This window comes from Telopea speciosissima, chromosome 9, assembly GCF_018873765.1.
Source record: "Telopea speciosissima isolate NSW1024214 ecotype Mountain lineage chromosome 9, Tspe_v1, whole genome shotgun sequence".
In the NCBI taxonomy this organism is placed as follows: Eukaryota; Viridiplantae; Streptophyta; class Magnoliopsida; order Proteales; family Proteaceae; genus Telopea; species Telopea speciosissima.
The window spans coordinates 22,120,737-22,141,255 of record NC_057924.1 but is presented as its reverse complement, the minus strand read 5'-3'; positions in this window follow the sequence as shown (position 1 = coordinate 22,141,255).

Sequence of the window (20,519 nt, the reverse complement as noted above, 5' to 3'; positions counted from 1 at the left end):
GAAGGGGGGGAGGAGAGCACCTGATCCTGAGAAATGAGCTCTATTATACGGAAGAACTGCACCGTGCACATCTCTCACCCACTGGAAACATAAGAAAGAGAAACAGAGAGGGGTAGGGAGGGGAGGGGAAGAGAGAGGTGGGGAAAGAGAAACAAAAGGGGAGTTGCTGGGATGAGAGAGAGAGAGAGGTGGAGGGGGGGGGGGGGGGTGTTGTTGCAATGGTGGGCAGTGCTGGCAGCAAAGAAACCATCACATTTGAAACCTTGTACGTGTTTGGTCTCTTTGATGAGTGCCTCTTAGCGCAAAGAAGAGCAAGTTGGAAGTCTTCCTCACCAGTCCCATACCCATGCAAGTCACAGATACCTCCGTTCTGAATCAATTCCCTCCATCACCGTGTAGCAGCTACATGGTGATGGAGGGAGGAGGGAGGAGGGGAAGACGGAAAGTGGCATGGAAGAGAGGAGCAAGGGGAGGGAAAGCAGCTGTCGGGGGGGTGTTGTGCAGCGGGAGGGGTGGGGGATTGTTGAGGGGAAAGAGTTTGGAAAGTCTCCACTTTCCACACAGTAATAAAAAAAAAAAAAAAAACCTGATTCAAGTGTTTGATCGAAAACTGGCCGATTCAAGACTGATCCAGGTCGATTCCAATCTGATCCAATATCCAAATCAAAATCGATTGAGACCGATCTGATCTGGATCAAAATCAACTAAGACGGATCTGGATTCGATTCCATTCTTTTAAACCTTGGCTCTTATACTAGTTATATTGATGTTGGTCATTGGGCATAACCAGGATACCAGAAAGAAAAAAGACAGCTGAGGAGTTCTCTATTAGCTTCAAGAAGTTGAATCACCCTTCAATTTAGGTCTCCCTAATAATTTGAAAGAATGTTGTCCTCCAGCTGCTTACATTATGACCCTCCCCAGACTCCGCAGTGGGAGCCTCGTGCATTGGGTACATATTTTTTTCTTGTCCTCCGGCTTTGCCATCATTGAAGTTAGAATTTTGCAAATTTTTATAAAGATTTACATTTCTATCAGTTATGGAATCATCAGCTCACAACCATGACTCTAAGAATTGGATTGCTGATTCTAGTCGAATCAGGTTGGTATCGGTTGGATTCGATTCCTGATTCTTGCTGATTCTCGCTTCAAAAAATCGTGGTTTTTAGGGTTCATTCTGATTCTGGCAGAATCAAAATCGATGGAGTCTAAGTATGGTTTGGAGTATTAGGACAAACAGGAACCTTTCCAGGATTAGTTTAACAAGTTAACCTACTGTTAGCTGATATAGCCTATCTTGCCACATCGGCATAAGAATTCTAATCAAGACTCAACTTAAGAGTCCTAAGCTGGTTGCAATACAGGTTCAGAATTGGATTGTGATTCTGCCTATCATTCTTGGATAAAATGGAAATAGGAAAGCGTTCTGGCTTTGTAGAAGATACGTTGAGACTATCCATATCTCCCTGCTCGGTACAGTTCCTACAATTCCTCTCATAGGGGGACAGAAATGACCTCCTTACCCCCTGCCTGAATACACTGCCCGGGTAGGGTCTACCCCCCTCTTACTAGAGGCACTAGGGAACTGTATCGAGCAGAGAATTGCAGGAGATAATTTTCCTCTGTTCTCAAGCCCAGAGAGATATTGCTGCAAGTTTAGAAGCCTATTACCTTAAGCATCCGAACAGCAACAATAGCAAGCTTACTTGGTAAGGGAGGAGTCACCACCTAAATTTTGGGGATCTAAGGCCCCACGCAATTTGTTAATTCCCTTATCGCAAATTGTTAATTTCCTTATCTTTAATTGGTGTTTGTTCTTGGTTGAGTCCAAACAAAACTGGTCTATGGTTCTTGAGCTTGAGGATAAGTGTCATGTGACAGTCAAAAACGATATTTGTCACCTCAGTCTGCTCGATTTAAAGATTGGTCTTCCACACTTGGTATTCTAATTAGGAAATAAGGAATTTTAAATCTAAAACATACACAGACATGGAAACACCCAGAAATGGTAAGCAAGTCTAACCAACAAGTAAAGAAAGAAAAAATAGATGTGCTGCACGTAAGGGTACTGAAATGTAAATTAGACCTCCCATAATTAGTCAAATTGTAAAGGTAAGAAGCTTACCTATCTCTAGCTGCGCTGCAAATGGAAGGTTAGAGTATACATGTGTTCTTAACAAAATTGCATGTGCTAAAATTGGGAAGAAAACCCTTACTTTTTTAAAAAAAATTTGGGAAGAAATCTAACCTAGCACGGAATCTAATCCTAGGATGCATAAACATTTGGTAATTTATTATTCTATGCATGTTGATGGAAAATTTTAAATAATATACATGAATGGAAACTAGTGGGAGCAAAGTTGGCCAAAATAACCTAAATGCCCCTCCCTATATGGAAAGGTGCAATGCGCATGAGATGGAAAGGGGTAACATGGCATGAGATTCATTCCTAAATATGTTACTAATAATATTACAGAGATAAAGGAATAGGGGGTAAATTGGCTAAATGACCAATATACCCCTAACAAGCCTATATGACCTAATATGCATGGCATTAATATGAATGATGCATGAATACATTGGGATATGCATGGAAAGTGTTCTGTAATATCATTTTTTCAGTGGCATGCCATAATAGGATACTACAACAACAACTACTCAGCTTTATCCCAACTAAGTGAGGTCGCTACATGGATCCTTTTAAAATAAAGTAGGAAAAACTAAGACCCTCATGAAGGGAACTGAAAGCAAGAGGAATGAAAGAATAAAAAATAAAGAAAAGGGCCAAGAGAAGTGAGAAATGGAAAATTAAAGGAACGACGATAGCCCAGAAAATCAGAAAAATCTTAGCTACATGGTGTCGACAACGTGGATCCATGCCCTCCAATAGGCTCTATCAGAGGTCATACTTGGCACAAAGCCTAGACTATGCATGTCATTCTTCACAACCTCTCTTATGGTCATTTTAGGCTAGCCCTTAGCTCTTTTAGCTTCTTCAATCGGGATCAAATCACACTTCTCCTTACCGGTGAGTCTCCAGGCCTCAGTTGAACATGACCATACCACCTCACGACATTCTCGGAGTTTGTCGCTAATCGGGGCAGCTCCCACATCAGCTCTAATACGATTGTCGCTGCACATCCATCTTAACATCCTCATATCTAACACGTATAGTTTCACTATATGACACTTCTTAATTGCCCAACATTTCGCCCCATACATCATAGTTGGTCGGACAACAATCCGGTAAAACTTTCCTTTAAGTTTTAAAGGGATATGTTGGTTACACAGTACTCCGATCGCACTACTTCACTTCATCCATCCCACTTAATTATTTGTACACATCATCATCTATGTCACCTACTTTGCATGGTAGACCCCATATATCTAAAATAGTCACTTGGTAGTATCTCTCTCCTCAATTTTCACTATGTCATTATCCATCATAGTGTGACTAAAGTTACATGTCATATTCTCCGTCTTTGATCTACTAATTTAAAGCCTTTTGTTTCCAAGGTTGATCTCCACATCTCTAATTTAGCGTTAATCCTTGCGTTTGTCTCATCGACCAAAACAATATCATCAGAAAGAGCATACACCACTGGACCTCGTCTTGGATGTTCTTGGTTACTTCATCCATTATAATTAGCGCAAACAAATAAGGACTTAGGGTTGATCCATGATGTAACCCAACTGTAATTGGGAATTTCTTTCCCTGGCCTCCCACAGATCTCACATTAATCACCACACCCTCATACTTATCTCTAATTACATCTATATATTTACTCAAAACTTCTCTCTTCGCAAGAACATTTTGGATTAGAACTCTAGGGATTATAATAGTTTTTCTCTAGGTTAATAAAGACCATATGTAGATCCTTCTTGCTAGCTCTACATCTTTCCATGAGCCTCCTCAGTAGGTAGAGAGCTTCTATTGTGGATCTACTTGGTATAAAATCAAATTAATTCTTCGAGATATGAGTCTCTCTTCTTAGATGGGCTTTAATAACCTTCTCCCAAAGTTCATAGTATGACTCATTAATTTTATGCTTCTATAGTTATTGCAACTCTGAATCTCACCCTTATTTTTGTAAATCGGAACTACAATATCTCTCCTCCATTCATCTGGCATTTTCCTTGTGTCCATAATCTTGTTAAATAACTTGGTTAACCAATATACCCCATATACTCTTAGGGCCTTCCACAGTTCTATTGGAATCTCATCCGGGTCTGGTGTCTTATCTATTTTCATATTTCTTAAGGCTTCTTTAACTTCTGTGACACCAACCTTTCGAACATATCTATGATGAGTGGTATCTTGATGAATAAAGCAATCGTTTGGTTCATTCAAACTCGAACTATTTCCATTTAGTAGTTCACAAATATACTCATCCCATCTCCTCAATATCCTCGCCTTTACCAACACTCTTCCATCCTCCCCTTTATATATCTCACCTGGTTGAAATATCTACTCTTCCTTTCTCTCATTTTAGCTATTTTATAAATAGCTTTTTCCCCTTCCTTTATATTTAAATTAATATAGAGTTCCTCATATTTCCTTGCCCTAGCCATTCCCACTATCTTCTTAGCCTCGTTTCTAGCCTTATTATACCTCCTTTTATTTTTTGTTTCTTTAGTCTATTGCCATATCTTAAACCTATCTTTCTTGGTCTTGATGGTTGCTTGGACCTCCTCATCCCACCACCAAGTCTCCCTAGGGGCCTGATACCTATCCTTCGCTTCCCCTAGAATTTCTTTGACAACCTTCTTAATAGGATATACATATGAAATTTGAGAAGTCAAAGGTTAAAGGACCAATATGCCTCTACACATATCATTCAATATAATCTTTAAAGAATAGACATATAACACTTATCTGAGCATGCCAATAATTTAATAGTAATAACATTTGAGATTTTGATTGCAAAATCAATAAAAAATCGGATTGGGATATAATGGTCAAATGACCAAAATCCCCATATGCATGCAAAAGTACAAAAATCTAATGAAACTAATGTACAAGCATATAAAAAAAACAAGGAATCATGCTTGTGAACTATTTATAATTTTTTACACTCAATCGAGTGGAAGATATCTTATTGCTTTAGAGAAGCGAATCCGGTTGCTGACTATCTTGCTAAATCGGTGGTAAAATATGAGGTCTCTTCCCGCTTAGACTCTTGGCCCACTACTGTTGATGAGTATCTCAGGATTGGTGCGCAAAGGAGACCTAGATTTCGTTTGTTTTAAGTTTGCTTGCTGGTTGTGTGCCCCATGTTCGATCACCCGTTGATGGCGTTGCCGTAACTGGGTGATTGCTTTCAGTTGGGTTTTGTTTTTGAGTCTTGTTCTTCGCCAACTTGTACATTCATTTTATTCTCCTTTACTATATACAATCTTTTAACAAAAAAAAAAAAAAAAAAGGTCACCAGTTATAAAATTATACAATATTTATTATGCATGAAAATGTGGTAAAATGGTCAAAAGACCAAGATACCTCTCGTTGACAATCTGACATATTATATAAGGAAAAAAAATACAATTCAGATGCAATCAATTGTGAATAAATTACAAAACATGTAAAAGCATCATAGAATCATAAAACATATTTTATAATTTTAAAAAATCATTTGAGGTATAAAATGGCTATAAGACCAGGATACCCTTGAAAAATAGAAGAGAGAAAATAAATTTGATTAAAGTATCTAATGGTTTTGAAAAATTCTGAAAAATTTCAAAAAATAACTTATTTCCATTGATCGGAAGATGGCACCTCCTAGATTTTTCAAGCTCAGATTTGGCTGTTATGCCCAAATGATCATAATTCCTTTGTATTATTTAAAACAATATTTATAATATAACATTAAAGAAAGAAATAGTTAGAAAAATCTAAAAATCACCAAACTTGGTGAACGTATTGTAAGAAGAAGTGCTTTATGTCATTGTAAATATAGAAATTATAGAAACAGAAGGGTTTAAAGCTCGAGGAGATCAAAAACGAATTTTGGATTTTTTTGTTCTACTTGACAAAGTGTGCACAAATCCCGAAGTAAAGAAAATCTAAAACTTCTGTAAAACATTACGGTGAAAGAAAAATACTAAAGATGGTTTCCCTAAAAAAAGCTGCTTAATACTCAACATGTACACGAAATGAAAATTCGACATGGGGAAACTGCTGCCCCACTATGGACAACAATTCGAGAATGGATCATATGCACGTATGTGCAGGTGAACGTACAAGTGCGAGGTAATCATTTGTCCTTTTTGTTTTCATTAATATCCCTCCCCTTATTGACAAAAATCGGATAGATGGTTACCTCTCACACGTACATGCATTTGCACGTATGTGCATAGAAACTGGACTCCCCCATGAAGCATTTGCACTATGATTAATTACATTATGTAAGAAATATGTGAAAATAAATCCAAAAGAGTGGGGTGAGATATACCTTTTCCAATCTATGTGCTAGAATGGAGAGGGTGCCCAGAGCTCAGGTCGACATGCACCCTCTCTCTTGCAAAGTTCCAGTCTCAAAGGAGGAGAGCTAAGCAAAAGGCTAAGAGTCTCTAGTCTTTTGGAATTGGGGTGGAGGACTCTAATTGCGGATTTAGAGAACCTTCTCTCTTAATTTGGTACCAATTATATGGAGCATTTCTGGCCCTAGGATTAAAAGAGGGAACGGAGGGTTAAGATCAATCCTCCAAGTATCTTAATGTTGATTAACCTAAAATAGATTGCATTCAAACATGACCACTGATTTTAATTTTAAAATCAATGGCTAGGTTGAATCAAACCAAAAGGTAGGCTTTAAGAAGATAATATTTAGTGGGCCAAGGAGTATATGATATCTCATTGTAGGGACCATTTCTGGCCCTTGGATTAAGACATGGGAAAATGGAAGGCAAGTCAAAATGTTGGTTAATTAGGTCATAATGTTTTCCTTAAAAACTAAAAGGGGAGGAAAAATCTTAGTGTCCTTTAAGAGGGATAAATACATTTTAAGCAACATTAACAATCAAAATTTTTAGGGGGGACGGTGGAAGATTGTAGGCTAGAATATTTTAAATCCTATTCACACCTACTTTAAGAAAGGGGTTTGGGATTTCTTGTTTGGCTTATGCAGCTTAGGGGAGGTGAATTGTGGATTGGAATATTCTGTATTCTGTTCATACTTGCTTTTCAGAGATTGGGCTTAACTTGACTTTGGAGGATTGCGAAGAAGGAGTCTCGCGGCTCCTATTTGAGCCACATAGGCCCTAGTTGGAGATGCATAGAGGATGATAGGAATCATCCCCTCATGGACTCCTCCTGACCTGAAAAAGCTTGGACTGGGCTGGTCTAGGTCCTCCTAGGCTTGAGGTGGCTCTCCCCTGGGTTGGATCAATGGGAGCCATGCCAAAGTGGGTCAGGGTTCGCCTGAATTTAAACAATTTTGATTAAAAATCCTAGAAATATTCAAACATCCATGATTTTTGATCCAATGGTCGAAAACTTATTAATTTTGTATCTCTAGAAAGATAATTCTGAGCACTACCTATAAACAGTGAATTTTGTCACCCCAAAAAATCTCTAATAATGATAATTGAGCACAATTTTGCTCCCAAAGGCTTTTCGACAGAAAATGTCCATTTTTCCCTTGGGATGACTTGGGTGCCGAAACCTTATCTGTTGTGCAACTACATCTTGCAACAATTGGCGGTGAGTTGTCATTGTTGGCAAAATTTCTAGGTACTATGAGTACTCTTGTAAAGTGGCAGAGCTTCAAGGTTAGTTGTTTGTGTATCTTTGAATTTGGCAGAGTTTCTGGTGGCAGTAGTAGTGTATAGCTTCAATTGGGAGGAGTTTTTGACTTTTGTGACAGTGCATAAGGGCATCAGATAGTTTATTTTAGTATATGATGGTAGTGTGTGGACCCTATAAGTCAATTGCAGGTGGCCAGTAGCATGTTGATATAAATTTCCAGAGTTGGCTGGTATGGTTTACCTCTGAGTTCTCCCTAACTTTATGTTGCTAGTATGATTTACCCATTCTTTCTCCAATTGAGTCCACCTTGATCCTATGTCGCTGATACAGTTTACCTCCTAGTTCCTACCATTCTTATGTTGTGTATGGTTTACCCATTCTTTCCCTAGTTGAGTCCACCCTTGTTTTAGGTCGTTCGTACGGTTTACCTCTAACTCCTCTGCAGTCTTATATCATTAGTCTGGTTTGACCCTTTCATTCCCCTTGAAGTCCACTCTAATCTTATGTTGTTGGCTTGGTTTACCCCATATTTTTTTAGTGAGTCTGCTTTGGTATTATGTTGCTAGAACAATCCCATAATCATGATCGAGTACATCCTAGTCTTAAGCTGTTGGTATGAATTAGTCTATTCTTATGTGGCCGATACGATTCATTTATCATCTTGGTTGAATTTATTTTAATATGCATTGTTAACTTTTTATGACAATTACCAACATTCTGTGTCTGCCATGTATAGTCAAATCGAACATGGATATTGGTGCTAGTTGCATATAACTATAACTTGTGGATATTCGTATCCCCATTCCTTTGAGCACCTCGAGTGTGACAAAATTGAGAGTCATTTCTTTGACTTTCGTCCACTATATACCCTTAGTCAAAGATAGACATTCTGTAAACACTTAATTTTGTCATTCTAAAGAACCCCCTGACAGTGATAATTGAGCCCAAACTTTGCTCCAAGAAGCCTCTTGGTAGAAAATAGTCATTTTTCCTTAGGGTGACTTGGATGCCCAAATATTACATTAATGGGCTGAAGCTAGTGGAAACTCTTTTTTGTTATAATAATGCCAAATCTAAATTTTAGTGCGTAGACGACATTGGTTGGCCATCATTTAATAAAAATATCTACTCTACAAAACCTACTATATAGTTTTGATTATGTTCTCAGATATATTTTTGTTGATATTTGTTTCACTAGATAGTAATTTGAAAGACCATTTTAACAATATATGGATAGTCAAAATTTGATGGTTGGATCTCTCAAAATTGCTATACAAATTTTACTATGTAGATCCATATTTATTGGGTTTGTGCCCACTTTTCAGATCTCTCCTACCTATATATATATATATATATATATAGATATTTACTCAATTTTTTTCTAGACCGATAATACGTAGATACTTTGCCCATTTGAGCACCCGAGTTAGTTTTGCCATAACCCAAGCTCTTTTACAATATTTTGAATTATGCCATGATAATTATCATGTATGTCATTTCCATGTTCTATTAGTATGATATATATGCATGTATACTTTCAAAATACTCGTTACATCATTATAGTGCCATTTTTTATTCTTTTCTATTTTCATATCGCTATAATGTTGATTTTCCTAAAAACACCACCAGTCACACAATTACGCTGCCAAATTTTTTCAGACGATTTTCAAAAGATATATGCATATGTATACCATGATTTTCATCCCCTCCACATAATTATCCTCATGCGAAACTACGCTAGACATGATCCCTAATGAGGGTAAGTAGGAAGTCGGACGACCTTATGCCTTGTGTCGGTACCCTTATATAAATAGATTATTCTTCCATATATGACATGTTTATATCTTTTAGCTTCACCATGATAATTAATGCCATATTTACCTTATATTACCAGTTTTTCTATATGTTTAATTGCTTTTCAACTTAGCAATCTAGATTAAGATTAGATTTACTACTTTATTATACATGATACTATATTTATATAGGACTACTAATTAGGATTATACTTATGAATGGTCTAAATAAAAGGAGACCAGCCATCGGTTGGGCATTGCTAGGTGCCTACCACCATCCCAGCCTATAATGTTGAACATACCTTAGGTTATAGGGTAGACTTTCGCATATCCTTAAAAGTCAATTTTCTCCTCCTAAAGGAGAAGAAATTCATGGTCCTAGACTCTTATCTAAGTGGTGATTCCAAAAGAATAAAAATAATTTATTTACAATCCCAAGGTATATTCCCTTAAGTAGTGTCCCGGCCTTGTCCTTCCATTTTTTCAATTAGGCAAAGAGTGTTAAGGGTTCTTTCATCTATGGTTTGGCTTCAAAAGGAGCTCAAATATAAAGACCTTTCATTAGTCACCACCCGCTTCCCTTAGAGTTATGCTCTGAACGCCTATCATTCAACTAACTTGGTATTCAATTCCCATGCCCCAGGTAGGGTGCTAGGTGTATCCTCTTATACTTGGGACTTGACAATGATTTTGACTCTTAATCTAATAATGGAGACATATACCCGCACTATCCATTAGAACAATAATTAGATGTGGTTTTTATTGAAATAAGATTAGTGTTGACATATGGGGCAGAATGTTGGGCCGTTAAGAAGAGTAATATAAATAAGATGACTGTAGCGGAGATGAGGATATTGAGGAGGATGTTCAGCAAGACCTGGAGAGATAAAGTATGAACTGATTATATTAGAATCAAATTGAGAGTTGCACCAATCCAAGACAAGATCCGTGAGAGCCGCTTGAGGTGGTATGGTCATGTCTAATGGAGACCCATGGATGCAGCAGTAAGGAGGAGTGACCAAATTCAGTTTGAAGGATCTAAAAGAGGTAGGGGCAGGCTTAAAATGACTATTAGAGAAGTGATAAGAAAGGATATGCATGTGGTAGGGCTTGATCTTAGTATGATTGCGAATAGAGTTGTTTGGAGGACAAAGACCCGTGTAGCCGACCCCTTATAGGGGGATGTTCATGGGATGCTGCTTTGACTACTACTTCGACTTTTTTACTTTAATAACTTTATTTTACTGTGGGCGCAACGGATGAAGATCGATCCGCTACTTCTTTTTGCCGTGGTTCACCTGAGTGTGGGAGCGGTGCGGGGATTGTTGTTGATGGTGTAGGGAGTTGCCACCTAGATCAGGGTCTAGGACCCACAAATGGTGCCCGTTCTTCAGAGAAGGGCGCTAATTAACTCCAATGACTCAATGGATGGTTTGCTCCAGATCTCTGGGTAGGTGTCAAGTTACGGGCTGGGAAGGTGTTAGGCACCCAGCAACCGCCCGGCCGACGGCCGGTCTTCCTGGACCAAACTCTATTGTATACTATTGTGTTATGCGTATTTTGCACCTAATTAAACCATTTTATTTTTTGTGTTTTGATTATCTTTGTTGAAATTTATGGACCTAATTAGGTTAATTAAAATTAATGTTTTAATCCTAATTACTACCCCTAAGTTAGGTGATTATGTAGGCCAAAATTATGAAAATACCCCTAGAAGACCAAAATATGTACAAAGGCAAGAAACCACATTTAAATGCTGAAATGATTAAAACATGACTAATGGCATGCATGTGAATCATTAAAATATATACAATACTACAAAGTAGTAAAATTACCAAAATGCCCCTATTAAGGCAAAAATACAAATATGCATAAAAATGCAAACTTATACTTAAAACATGCTTGTGAAAGTTAAAACATGCAAATAAAGTGATAGAAACCTTTCCAAGGCCCTAAATATGATTTGGTCACAAAATAACCAAAATACCCCTAAGGGCAGAAGTGACTTTTTATGCATGGTTATGATTCATGGTGGGCATGTATGCATATGAAAACATTCTAGAACAACTTAAAACAGAATTTAATGCTTAGAAATGTATTTTTTCTGATTTTCTTGGATTTTCACAACAAATAGAAAAATGACATCTACATCCCTAACATGGTAAGGAACACCTATGAAAATGATCAAACATTCATGTCAGTGATTAATGATCCCATAAAATCAATCCTGATGAAATATGTATCCCATAATTTTTTTTGTGAATTTTTATGCATTTATACTATTTTTAATATTTTTTGAAATGCTAAAACGAAGGAAAAACAAAGAAAAATACGAAATCCCCATCACAGATCCGAATTGGATCAAACCAGAGCCCACACCCACTAATCAAAACATGATATTTAACATGGTCATAATGATTTTGTCCAAATCCCCACCCACAGGTTCAGATTTTACATAATCCAAAATCCTTCACAGGGGCAAAAATATCACAAAAACCATGATTTGGAGCTTGAGAAAATTAATGGACATCAAGCATAGTGGGGAACATCTTCCCTAAAATTTTCAGAAATTTACCACTCTTGTGTTATTTTTGAAGATTTTTTAACTGAAAACAGCCTCTTTTAACTAAAGAAAATCAAAAGAAATACATAAAAACTAAATAAAGATATATAAAACCTACCCTTGAAGCGTGGAAGTGTCTGGGCTCAGTCTACATATCCTTGGATGACCGGAATTATCGCCGGAAGGCACCGAAAGCCACTCCAAGTGTGTTTACCCCGAATGGCAAGAGTGGTGAACAAGGGGTATTTGAGAAATTTTATATGTCTATGGAAGCACGATATGGAGATGACTCTGGAATGGATGGATAGAGGGGAGAATGAACTTCACAATGATAATTTTTTCATGAATTTTCTCGGTCCCTAAACCCTCCAAATGGCCTTTTATTTATAGGGGAAAAACTGTTCGAGGAAAGGTCTCAAAGACCCCTGGGGCCTTAATGGCTAGGATAAGGAGTGATGGGCTGGCTTGCGTGTGGCCAGGCTTGCTGCGCAGCCTGGGCTTGCGTGTGCCTAGGCTTGCTGTGCAGCCTGGGCATGGGTATGCCTAGGCTTGCTGGGCAGGTGGGCATGGGTGATGGGCCTTGTGTGGCTCAGCCTAAATGGTGGGGCTTTGTCCCCTGCCGACAGTCCAGCTGGGCCGGGTCAGACTGGGTTGACCCGGTTCGGGTCAACTCAGTTTGCCCCACTTTTTATTTATTTCTTATTTTTTTATATATTCCTTTTAGAAATTCCATTTTAAAGGTCCACATTCAAACATCAATATCTTTTGATCCGAATGGCCGATTTTGATGCGCCACATATCGCCACGAAAGTCTCAACATGTACTTTCCATCTGTGTGGTAGATATGGTCAGATTTTGCCTAAAAATGGCACGGATATCGAGGAAACACACGTAAATGGTGTTTCACACTGATCAAGGTCCAAATGATACCGGAATTATATGAAATTTTATGTGTAAGCACAATATGACCAAATAAAGTTATCCAAATGGTTTCAGGTCACATCGGGTGGCTTGGGTACCAAGAACCATGCCAGGGGTAAAATGGTCATTTTCATAAAAATTATCCGATTTGGTCGAAACTTTTCGTGAAAGCTTAATATGACCAAATAAGGTCATCCAAAGTATTTTGGGCCAAATCCGGCAATCCAGATATCGAGAACCAGACTAGGGGTAAGACTGTCATTTTGACAAAAAGACGTCAGATTGGAGTGAAATTTCACATGTGGGCTTAAAATGGTTAAACAAAGCTATCCTAGAGATTTGGGCTCTACTTGGGACACTTTGGTTACAAAAAGTGGGATAAGGGTAAATTGGTAATTTTCTACCATTTGGTCACCACGCAAGTCAGTCGAGCTTTAATCATCATCGCCGAGTCACACTTCCAAGGTGCCAAAATTCAGCGTCTACATTTATCTTTTTATTTTATTTTATTTTTTATTCCTTTCTACTTTTTTACTCTTTTTAACTCCCTTCTACTTCTCTTATTTCTATTATTGTCATGGCCTCTTCGGATCCATGTAGCCGACTCCATTTAGTTGGGATAAGGTTATGGTTGTTATTGTTGTTTTACTGAAATACTTTTCATTACGAGCTTTTGGGTTTTGAACTTGCCTGAAAGAGATGTGCATGAAATAATGGTGAAAATGCGTTGTTATTGTCCTATTTTTAATCAGAGATTTTAATGGATGAAATCACATATTTTTATAGGTCGGGCCAGTTCCAAGGTCGTTTGATCGGTTAAAACATAACCAGGACATTTTGATCATTTACGGATTTTTTTTAAGCCATTTTGAAGGAGGGTACCAAACTAGTTATGCTTTCAAGTTAAAGAATCTTTAATCTTAAAATTGAACCTCTCCCTCTATTCCATGATTTATTCATCATTAGTCCGAACAGCCCTTAGGGTGATAAAATGTTGTGTCTGCTGAGGCAAGAAGGGGTTCTCTACTTAATTTTTCCCTTTCCAAGCCCTTCAGATGGTCACTATGAATTCTAGGAGGGCAGCTACAATTGGCGCTGGCAATTGCCCTTGAGGGCAGTAGTTACGGCCAGCTACAACCCCTACATGTCAGATAGGGTTCTAGGGTGTTCTGTTAGGATGAAAAAGAAGAGGGAATATCCCCTCTCCAATTCTTCTATTAATAATGAGTTTTGGCTTTTATGGGTATTTTTTAATTATTATTTTGAGCCTTGTAATTAATGGCTATTCGGTTAAGCAAATTAATTAGTTGTTAGTCTCATTATTGGTTTGGACCTTCTTAAGAACTTAAAGTCTATTAATTATTAAACCCATTCTGTTAACCTATGTTCAGGCCCATGGACTGCACATAAATTAACCTAGGAGCACGATTGGACCTGAACCAACAACCTAGTTACTGACTTGATATATTGACCAAACCTTCTGACCCAATGTTTTGTACTATTGACCTGTAGACCAACTCGATTGGACCGGTTCAAATATCTTATTAATTCTCTTGTTTTTGCTTACACTTTCCTTCATTTAGTTGAAATATCTTATTTTCTTATTTTCTTTGTCATAGCCTCCAAATGGTGTGCAGTTACCTTACTAGGTAGATATGCCCCCTATTGGCGTGCCATTTCTTCACATAGGGTTGTCCCAAAAAGGATATGTTGAGAAAATTTTAGAACAATTTAGGATGAAGCATTGTATATTGAATGTAGCACTAACAATTAAGAGTGACAAACTTAGTCTGGAACAATGTTCAATGAATATTTCATAGGAGTAAGAAGTACAAATTATCCCTTATGCATATGCTGCAAACAGTTTGATGTATGCACAAGTTTGGACAAGACCTAACATCATCTTTGTAGTGAGAGTTTTGAGGAGATTTCAAAAAAATCTTGGAATGGAACATTGAAAAATAGAAGAAAAAAAAATAGCTAAGATGTTTTCAGGATACTAGGGATCACATGTTGATCTACAGACGCTTTGCTGACATGGAGCTAATTAAATATTAAGATTCAGGTTATGGACGATGAAGAAATACGAGAAAATCTACTTCAGGATACATTTTTCTGCATGCTGGAGGAATATTATCCTGGAAGAGTATAAGACAACCAAAGATAACGTCCTCTACTACGGAAGTTGAAGTTGTGGCGTGCTATGAGGCTATCACTTTGGTGTTATGGTTGCATTATTATGTCACCAATCTCAAAGTTGTTTCGTATATTGAGAGGCATATTTAGATTTTTTGTGACATCACTGATGCAATATGGTTCTCTAATAACACATACTTTATGAGTTGGTGTAGCAATATAGAGATTAAGTATTTTATTGTTAACAAAGATGTTCGGGTTTGTCATGTAATGATAGGGCATAGTGGTACTAAGGAGATAATTACTGGTTCTTTCATAATGGATTTTCGTCCAAAGTGTTTGTGAATTATATGGGATTTAATAAATAATTTGTTTTTTTTTTTTTGTGCAAATTAATTTATTGAAATGACAGATGCTCATAAGGATAAAAGAGCAATATAGTCTAGACCATAAATTAACCATGGGGTTATGTCAGAATTAACCATGAGCGGGATTCTATAAAATTGAAAAGTTACTTCATAAGGATTTATTGTGGAAAAGATAGCTTATCATAACACATAGATGAGAGTGACCTACTATTTTGGACCTGTACATTCATGATTCGTGAGTTAGAATTTTTATTTTGAACTTCAATCTATGAATCTTAAACCTTGATTTTTTTTTTTTTGAACTTTAATCTATGAGTTTTGAACCTTGATGGCCATACGCTAGTTTGTAATTCATAACATTACATGGCATGTGGTAATTTAGGTCAAGTGAGAATGTTAGCTGAAGTGGTTTATATTGCCACATCCGCATGAGATTCCAATTAGGACTCTAAAGGAGAGTCCTCAGCTGGTTACAATAGGGGTTCAGAATTAGATTGTGTCTTTCCCTATATCTCCTTGATGAATGAAAATAGAAATGAGTCATATATATGGAGGGGTCTTGGTATTGCAGAAGATACACAGATACTATCCATCAGTTTTCAAGCTTGGAGAGCTGCACAGTTTAGAAACCCATTACCACAAGCACTAGAGTAGTGATAATGGCATGCTGACTTGGTCCTAATGGAGATGAGTAGGTCTCTATCTATGTCATTGGTGAAGCCTGATTTTGGTCCAGAATGTGTGGTTGAGATTTTTAGAGGGCCATTTTGGCCTCAAAATGATCTTGGATTGCCGAAAAATGACGTACATCCTTGCCAAATGCTGGAAGTTGTGTTGGCCTCGTTGAGATCTTCGAAACGGTATATTATGGGATATACATTATGTTTTTGTCCGACTCTGTCCGGTTTGGCAATTTCTGGGTCCAGGGGTATTCTTGTACTTCTTCAAGTTAGGGCTTCTCTATATAATGTTCTTATCTCCGAGAAGACTGGAAGAGAGGTATTTGTAACATTTCCAGAGAATAGTGAAATTCGTTCTGTTGCTCGACCGTGAATGTAGCTTGCATCTTGGGGATGAACCACGTAAATCTTGTGTGTTTGTGTGTGCTTGTTCTTCTCTGTTTTTCATATTTCTTTTCTAAATCGCCATTCTTGGCGTTGTTTTCTTAATAATCTATTCATTATTTTCCACTGCTCATAAGAAGAGATTATCATCTCTATGCTTGGGTTTATAGTTCTTAGAGAGCGCAAGTGAACAAGATTCACGTAATTGTTCGAGTGAAAATCATTTTTCCAAAAAGCATTTATCACGATTCAAATGTTGAAAACTTTAAAAATATTGAAGCATGAGATGTGATGTAGCTACAGTGAACTAATTAAGTAAAGAGGTAAGGAGTTGAGTAATCACATTCACTTCTTCACTCAGGAAGATAAACAAGATCACAAAACCTGGATTTTAATGATTAGTAACGTGAAGAAGTATTCATTGAACTGCTAGTTAAAATGTATTGCTAAATTGAAAATAATTAATTGAGACTCCTAATAAAAAAATAATTATTGTTTCATTCATAGTAGTCTTGATTCATCTCCATGCCTGAGAGGTCCTTAATATTCGGGCCAAGTATTATACTTTTTTGGTCTACCAACGGTTGAATTCTCCTCTGATCATATATCGGTGCACTCGATTCATTGTATTTGGATGTGGACGGAGGATATTCAACAAGGAATCCACTCCTATACTGGATGAATATGAGAGAGAGATTGACTGGATATGATTGGACGGAAATCTGGATCTGGTGACACATTTTGTAAAATGTTTACAAAAATTTCAAATATATTAATATATATGTATTAATATTTACTTTTTATATGTTTTAAAATTATGTTGAGATACTTAATAGAAAATTCAGATTCTTTACATATAGCATTTCGACAAACCTAAGTTGTGACCATTATTATTTCCATACCTAGAGATTTGTCGTGTGGTATTCTAAAGTTGAGAGATGATGGCTGACTACCAAATGCTGGGAGATATAAAAGTTATATCTACTTTGGATGTACTTAATGATAGATATTGTTAATTGAGAAAATTGACGGTATTGATTAATAGACATCTATGGGTGTTTTCCCTTTAGTTTAAAAAGAGAATCTTTAACTATTAGAGAGAGATTGATAAAAATAAAAAATTTTCTGGGATAACGAGAGGGAATGATTATTAACTATTATAGTGAATTATTTATCAATGACACATCACACCTCTATGTGTCAATAATATTATTAATATAAAAAAAAGGATGCGGATATATGAGAAGTTGAATATGAATAAAAGCTATCATCCATGGGAAATATTGTACTTGTAAATTGTAATACTCAAGGTAATTGTTCTATCTTTTCATAGATGAAATTCAAATTTTGATTGTCCTGTGATGGCATGAGGTCAAAGGTATTAATTATCAATATTGTATCGATGTTTATCAACTGATACATGTTGATATTGCCGTATTGGTGGTATCGATATATATTGAAGGTAAAATAGATCAAAAATATGAATTTTCATCCAAATTTGAGAGTAAGATGGTCTAATCCGTACTGATACAGCCGATTCATATTGATATCGATATTGGCGTCGGTCTGTGATTCAATTCTCTATAGAGATTTGATTCTAAGGTCTATTGCATTTAGAATGACTACATTTACCTTATATTACACCCAGCGAATCCATCGCAATTATTCTTTAAAGGGAATGTCTATATGACACCTATATGTATAAGTGTATTTAGAACTTGACAGCTTCATTTAATTGTCTCTTATCTTATTCCCAAAAGTTCTTTAAGTTAAGGGTATTAAGGGGTTTTCAAAAATATTTGAATTTGATTTCACTTTATGTCATTAACAACAGTTTTCATTGTCTTGCATTTTTTTTTGAGTATACATGTGAAATGACAATATTTGCCCTCATAAGAAAAAGTGTTATATTAAAAAAGTAAAAGTACAAATCTATTCACACCTTAGGGGTGTCAATATGAAAACACCTTCTTTTAGGGGTGCAAGTTTGGCTTTGTAGGCCCGAACCTGTCCTGAGCTCGAACAGGACCTGGGCTGAGATAACTTGGCCCTAAGGGCGGGTTAGGGCTAGAAGTTTCTGACCCTGAGTCAGGGTCAGGCCGGACTAGGATTGAGGCCTCGGGTTGAGCCCAACCGGCCCTGTTTTAAGTCATACTATAAACTATATATTGATATAATATAGGTAGAAGTTTTTATGCACAACCGTGCACATGCACGGCCTGCATTAATTATTATCGGATGAGCATAAATGCCATTAAAAAATGACCATAAAGCCCTCACACGAGTCACACACCTACTAAATGAATAGGGGCATGGAATCTACCATGAATTCCTTTTTCATGTATATATAGAAACTTTAAACATCACATATTTTGTTATATAATATATTATTATATATGAAGATTATAAGTGATATAATATATTTTATTATAGTGTTATTTTATGTAAAATTGATAATTTTTTTTCTGGCCCAACCTAGTTCATGCATCTCCCTTCCCCCTCCCCATGATCAGGGCCAATCAAGGTTAGCCCAACCCGACCCAAAGGCAGGTCAGGATTGGATTTTTCAGGCCCTAAGTCAGGATTTGACTGGGTTTGGGTCCAGCTAAGGGGGCTCTAAAACCCCAGCCCAACCTAACCGTATTGCAGCCCTACCTTCTTCTTTAAATACCTCAAAAAAACAATTTCTTTCAAATTAGGAAATTAGGGGGACACTTTGGCCCCATTTGACCACCAAGATTTTCGCAGTGGAATACATCAGAAGAAGTTGAGGCTTAGAATCAGTTCCCTCTACTGTTAGGCCCCATTACTAGAAGTGAAGTTAAGGGTTAAACTTAAATGAAATTTCCACTGGTAAATTAGGGCAGAATAATGGAAAGGAGAAAGTAAGCTTTTCACTATTGTATTTGTGAGTAAGCTGATATTTCTTTTCCTTTTTCACTTTTGGTCACTTTTGGTCACTTTTGGCCCCATTTTCTTTCACTTTACTTCTGACCAAGCGGCCCCTTTTTAGAAAGGTCTCTCCTTTTTCCAACGCTTTCCATCATAAAACACGTCCATGGAACACACGTCCAAAGTAGCCCAAAAGCTTTAAGCAGTGAATTGATATTATTGTTGGAACTTCAACCCTGCCTCCTCTTTCTTTTTAAGAGGATAAAATTATTCTCTGCCGATTGGGGTACTCTGGACTCTGGAGCATTGTTTGAGGAATTGGTTTCGGATCGGCGGATTAGTAGTGGTATTGGTGGAGATCAATATCGATTCTTAGTTGATCTTGTATCAATGGATCGATACGAACAAGAGTAAAAATGTAAAAAAAATTTAAATTTTTTTGAAAAAAAGAATAGTAAACTTGACCGATCCAAACGGATATGGACCAATCCAGATCAATATCCATAGAGACCGATACCGATTACTAAGACCATGCTTTGGAGAGAGATGATCTCTCTTCACGGCCCATAATTTAGTTTTTCTAGCATTTCAAGGCTGATTTGGTCTTTCTAAGATTTGGATAGGTTGGTCACTCTTTGGTTTGGTATTTGTTATGTTTTATAGTCCATCTCAACCATGTGGTCCACCACCGTTCATTTCAGCCAAGAGCCAATTAATTGGGTTGGACAAGTAGCGGATAATTATGGGAATTTGAAAATTTTATGGGAAAAAGAACTGTGGGGAGTGTAGTCCGCGGGCCCAGACATAGAGGGGCCGGCTTAGTTGAACCTGCTGGAATATTCATATAGGACCAAAGTTCAAAATCCAGGTATCGGACTAGGTATCCGTCCGAGATTCAGAATCATACCAAGGACCGTGGGTGATTTGACATTCTTGGTTGAAGGTTTAAAATATAAATATGATGTGCTTATAAACGATTTCTTGGTGTGAAGACAAACTTTGAAGCGGAATGTTATGCATTATTTTATGGTCTTCAAA